This window comes from Staurois parvus, unplaced genomic scaffold (assembly GCF_062004578.1).
Source record: "Staurois parvus isolate SC_StPar_1 unplaced genomic scaffold, SC_StPar_1.0 ptg001528l, whole genome shotgun sequence".
Lineage (NCBI taxonomy): Eukaryota > Metazoa > Chordata > Amphibia > Anura > Ranidae > Staurois > Staurois parvus.
The window spans coordinates 197,501-203,568 of NW_028319324.1; the positions used below are offsets into that span (position 1 = coordinate 197,501).

Here is a 6,068-nt window from a genome sequence, read left to right on the forward strand (position 1 = left end):
ATATATATATATATACAGGATATATAATATATTTATTTATTGAAATATATTGAATACGGCCAAAACTGTAGCATTTCAAATATATGGCAAAATATTTGGGAAGAATATTTTTTTAAATGTTTCAAATATATTTTTCTTCCATGTGGGACTGACGGGTGTGCGGCACTGATGGCCCCCTCCTGTGTGAATCTCAAAGAGTCCACAATCTTATATTGTCAATATCAACTGTAACAAAAAGAAAGAAAAAGACAACTTACGCATTTCGGGGGCCAAGCATCCTCCATCAAGTCTACAAAAGATACATATTAAAATACACATTTACGTATTAAACAACTATAATGTTTTAGCCCCCATTCACACTTCAGCATAGATTAGGTGGGTGATTTTGAGGCTTCTTCTGTAGTGTTTTTGCTCATTTGTTTTAATAAAACAAAAATAAATTGTGTAGTAACGCAGCGCCATAATGCAAAAAATGGCCTGGTCAGGAAGGGGGGGGGGTAAGTCCTCTGGAGGGCGAGGGGTTAAAAAAACACAAATTGTGCGGTGGCGCTGTGAACACCTAATACACACAACGTCTTCTACAGTGACATAGCAAATGCATCCCCGACCTCGATTTTGGGTCCCCTGCCGCCGCTACCTGCGGGTGAGCCGGATGCCGCCGGTGAAGCAGATTTTGTCTCAGGGTCACCCCTGCAGACCCCTGCTCCAGCCCTTAGGGATGCTGAACTTCTGGGTCGCTTCAAGTCCAGATGGAGTTGTCCTCCACTACTTCCAAGCTGGCTGACCTCCTCCTCCTCAAAATCGGCCACGAATTTTCCAACATGCCCGATTGAAAAAAAAATGTGCAAAAAGCCCGAAAAATGGCCGACCAATTAATTCACTAACGGTGCGAAAATCGGCCGATTTTCAACCCGTCTATGGCCTGCATTATGCACTCCTGGCAATTTCCACACCTGTCTTGGATAGGATGGATCAACTCAGTGAAAATTACCATCTTGTCCAAATTGTTGTAGAATTTTCGCACCCTAACAGTGCAGGTTCCTCCTGATTTCCTTTGATTGCTTCAGTCGAGGATTATGCGATTTATCTGGGCCAACAGGCACCCCAGAGTCTCCAGAACAATGCTTTTTGTTCATAGACTCCAGAGGTCTTGGGGTGCCTAATGTATTATCAGGCGAGCCAGATTGCCCCGCTGTCTATGTTGCACACTTCTTCTGACGTTCCTCTCTGGGTCCTGCTGGAACTACCTAATTGTGCCCATATTGCGACTTCAACGCTTCTATGGCTCCCCCCCCACCCTACACCCTATGGCACTGAGTCCGATTTTGCTCCAGGGCCTACAAGTGTGGGACTCAGTACGCTACTTCGGTGACTTGAGGTCACCTTTCCTACCTTTGCTCCCAATTATTAACAACCCTCTCTTCCCGCTGGGTTTAGATCAACCAAGGGCATTCTCATAGTGGTTGGCCAATGGTTTTTGGCAGGTGAGACACTTTTTGACTTCTCGGGCCTTCCCCACCTGGAATTCTCTTCGGGAGTCACGGGATGTCCCTCCATGCAGAATTTTTTCATTGCCTTCAGCCGCGGCACTGGCTGACCTCACTGCGGGGCACTTCCACTTTCCCGTATCAGAAATCTGCCTTTAAACTGCTTTGCCAACAGCGTCCAGGCGCCCTGGGCCTTAGCTCCCTTCTTTATGCAGCTTTGAACAGACCAGATGAGTCCCAAATAAAAGTCTTGTGCTCCAAAGCAAAAAAAAGTGATAAGAAATTTATATAAATTTTCCAGCGTGCTCACATCATCTGTGATCAGTGGCATCCCGAGGAAGGTGCGGTTCGCACGGGGTGACACCGACCGCACGGGGTGACACCGGACCCGCTCCACAAAAAGGTAAGTTGTAAAGCCAGCCGACGATCCCCGCAGGATGGATTCCAATCCTTTTCTTGAAGCGGGTCTGGTGTCACCCCGTATAGGTTGCATTCCGACGATCCTGCGGGGATCCATTATCCTCCCCAGTCCTGCGGGGATCGTTGGGTTCCTTTACAACTTACCTTTTCTTGAAGCGGGTCTGGTGTCACCCCGTATAGGTTGCATTCCGACGATCCTGCGAGGATCCATTATCCTCCCCAGTCCTGCGGGGATCGTCGGCATGCAACCTATAGAGGGTGACACCGGACCCGCTTCAAGAAAAGGTAAGTTGTAAAGGAACCCAACGATCCCCGCAGGATGGATCAGATCTGCGGATTGAGCATAATGAATCAGAGTCCAATCCATTATCCTCCCCAATCCGCAGATCCGATCCATCCTGCAGGGATCGTCAGTATGCAACCTATAGAGGGTGACACCGGACCCGCTTCAAGAAAAGGTAAGTTGTAAAGGAACCCAACGATCCCCGCAGGATGGATCAGATCTGCGGATTGAGCATAATGAATCGGAGTCCGATCCATAATCCTCCCCAATCCGCAGATCCGATCCATCCTGCAGGGATCGTCAGCATGCAACCTATACGGGGTGACACCGGACCCGCCCCAAGAAAAGGTAAGTTGTAAAGGAAGCCGACGATCTCTGCAGGATGGATCGGATCTGCGGATTGGGGAGCATAATGGATTGGAGTCCGATCCATTATGCTCAATCCGCAGATCCGATCCATTCTGCGGGGATCGTCGAAGGGGGTGTCACCAAGTGTTACCGCACCGGGTGACACCAACCCTAGGGACGCCCCTGTCTGTGATAGATCTATTTTCACCCACACTCACCAAATCCAGTGGATTCCCAAGCTATTAAGGCTTAAGAATCAAAAACACATTTAGAGGTGGGATGGGGTCTCCACAGGTGTATCTCACTTGACGAATTTCTTGCATTTCTCAGATCGATGAAAAATGCAAGAAAAAGGTAAAAAAAAATCAATAGTGTAATACTGCATAGAACTCAAAACTAATGTCCATCATTACACTCACATTAGAGAAATTTAAATGGACATAAAAGCCTCCTAAATGACCCCCAGCAATCCTTCCTTGGCGACCTCCAAACTCTCGCTCATGGACGGATGGCAGATGCAAGAAACGGGGGAAAACCAAGAGCGTAATACTGTATAAATCTTTTTATTACAAAAATTTGATGCCCGTATTGCACTCACATTTATGAGAATAAAAACAAGCCTTTTGGTAAATCAAACAGAAAATCCACTTTAACACATCCCAACGGCATATTCAATGATCACAGCAACATGGAAAGAAGTGATTACAAATGGAGAAACAGAAAAAGGGCGCACTGAGGGCTCTGAGGAAGAGGTTGTGTCCTCGAAACGCGTTAGCCAGTTGGTCATCCAGGGTTCCATCGTATGGACTCAGATGTTGTTTGGATCATACACCTTGTTCAGTTTGACATGTCTGTGTTATTATGTCCATTGTGAGTATGATACCTATTTTTGTTTCTTCAATAAATTTTTTTAAACGATAATGCACTAGGTCGGTGCGCCCTTTTTCTGTTTCTCCATTTGTATCCAGTGTATTTGGACCACCCCGGTCTGTTGAGGGCAGCAAGCAGTGCATATTCCAGAACATTCCTATTGGGTCTACTGAGTCCTTTCCTAGCGCAGGAGTAAAGTGTTTGTTGTATGGAAAGAAGTGAACTGGCAGCAGTAGGGAGACAGTACTATCCTCCCCGCACAAAAATGTCCGTGAAATGCCGCATCAGCGTGCATTGCACTCACCGGACGTGACGTCATACGTCGTAAGTTGAAAACCGGAAATTTATGTCAACGCGTTTCGTCTCCTCCTCCATATCATTTCTCATCACGTTTTTTTTTTGCTTTGGAGCACGAGACTGTTAATTGGGACTTATCTGGACTTTTCTTTATTTTTTAATACAAGATAACAATAATATTTTTGCACTGTGTCCAGGGGCGGACTGACAACTCATGGGGCTCCCGGGCAATAGGGGATCATGGGGCCCCTGTGTCCTTGCCCACACTCTAACCACACCCAAAAAAGCCTATGAAAGGTACCAGGAGCATCTCATGGGGCCCCCTTTTGACCCCGGGCCCTTGGGCAGCGCCCGAGTTCACAAATGGTCAGTCCGCCCCTGGCTGTGTTTTGTTATAATATTTTGATGTTTTTTCATCTTTTGAGCAGCAGCATTTAACAATCGTGGTTTATTTATTTCTTTGGCGCAAGTTTTTTAGCTTTGAACAGACGCTCGCCGCATACTACTGGACTAGGGCCTGGTCGTTTATAGCTAAATGTTCATTTAATATGGCCACGTTGGAGGCAGCTTGCAAAGTATTGTTTCGTTGGTATTGGGTCCCGGCTCGCTTGGCCCAGGCGAATCTTGCCTGCAGTGATCGATGCTTTCGGGGTTGTGGCCATCGTGGAGATGTGTTGCATACATGGCGGTCATGCCCGAGACCGATTTTGTTTTCTGGTCTCATGTATTTGGCCTCCTTTTCACCTTGTTCCATCTCTCCATACGGCGGGATGCTCGGTACGTCTTTCTTCATTGCCCCATACCAAGCCTGTTGGCTCACCAGCAGAAGTTGGCTTCCTATTTGTTTTTGTCGGCCACTAGAGCAATTGCTTAGGCCTGGAAGAGCCCGTCTGTCCCTCTTCAAGGGTTGAGGGACCGTATGACCACTATGATGCTTAATGAACAGATTCGAATATCTGTAACGACTCCCAACGGAAATTTATGAAAATATAGGAGCCGTGGTTGACATATGCTTTTCCCTCGCTCCCCTCGACTAGTCTGGGGTTGTGATGTTGTTCGGTATTGGCGTTCCTGGACCTCTGCTCCTGGGTCTTGCTTTCTTCTTCCTTTTCTACTCCTTTTTCCTTTCTATTTTTGTCTGTTTTTTTGTGAGGCGGTGGAGGTGGATAGCTGCCTTTGAGCTACTGTCAGTGTTTATATTACTGATTTTGTCATCTATGTGCCATTGATAGCCCCTGCGTGGGAGCACCTTTTGCTCTGTTGGTATTAGAGCACTGTCTGTCCTTTTCTTTTCTTTCTTTCTTTCTTTCTCTCATTCTCTCTCTCTCTTTTTCTCTCTCTCTCTCTCTCTTGTCGCCCCCCCCCCCCCTCTCTCTCTCTCCCCCTCTCTCTCCCCTCTCCTCCCTCTCTCCTCCCTCTCTCTCTCTCTCTCTCCTCCCTCTCCCTCTCTCCTCCCTCTCCCTCTCTCCTCCCTCTCCCTCTCTCTCTCCTCCCTCTCCCTCTCTCCTCCCTCTCCCTCTCTCTTTCTCTCCCCTCCCTCTCTCCCCCTCTTTTTCTTTCTTTCTTCCCCCCCCCCTCTCTCTCTCTTTCTTTATCTTTCTCTCTTTCTTTCTTTCTCTCTCTCTCTCTCTCTTTTTCTTTCTCTCTCTCTCTCTTTATCTTTCTTTCTCTCTCTTTCTCTTTCTCTCTCTCTTTATCTTTCTTTCTCTCTCTTTCTCTTTCATTCTCTTTCTTTCTCTTTTTCTCTTTCTTTCTCTTTTTCTCTCTCTCTCTCTCTCTCTCTCTCTCTCTCTCTCTCTCTCTCTCTCTTTCTCTCTCTTTCTTGTCAATTTACACAGCACTTTACATATATATTGTACATTCACATCAGTCCCTAACCCTCAAGGGGCGTACAATCTAAGGTCCCTAATCCTCAAGGAGCGTACAATCTAAGGTCCCTAACTCACATTCATACATACACATACTAGGGCCATTTTAGACAGGATCCAATTAATCTACCAGCATGTCTTTGGAGTGTGGGAGGAAACCGGAGTACCCGGAGGAAACTCACGCAGGCACAGGGAGAACATGCAAACTCCAGGCAGATGGTGGCATGGTTGGTATTCAAACCAACGACTCGAGTACTGCCAGGCAGAAGTGCTAACCATTCTTCACTTTTTATGTGCAATTCATAGCCCCTGCGTGGGCGAGTCTTGTTGCTCACGTTTTCTTGAAATGTTTATAAATGAATAAAAACCGCTGAAATACAAAATATAAAATATATATCACTGACCTATATTCTACCAAGCGGCAATAAGGGGAACACATACAGTGAGTTCAGTCGCTAAAGACTCGACAGTCAATCCGCTGATCATAAAACATTT

The 6,068-nt window shown here is 46.5% G+C and overlaps 1 protein-coding gene across 6 annotated transcripts in view; it reads left to right on the plus strand.

Annotated features, from left to right (window-relative positions):
* The window catches only part of NRBP2 (nuclear receptor binding protein 2), a 141,305-nt gene that overhangs the window by 51,957 nt on the left and 83,280 nt on the right, over positions 1-6,068 (plus strand). The window lies entirely within an intron of this gene.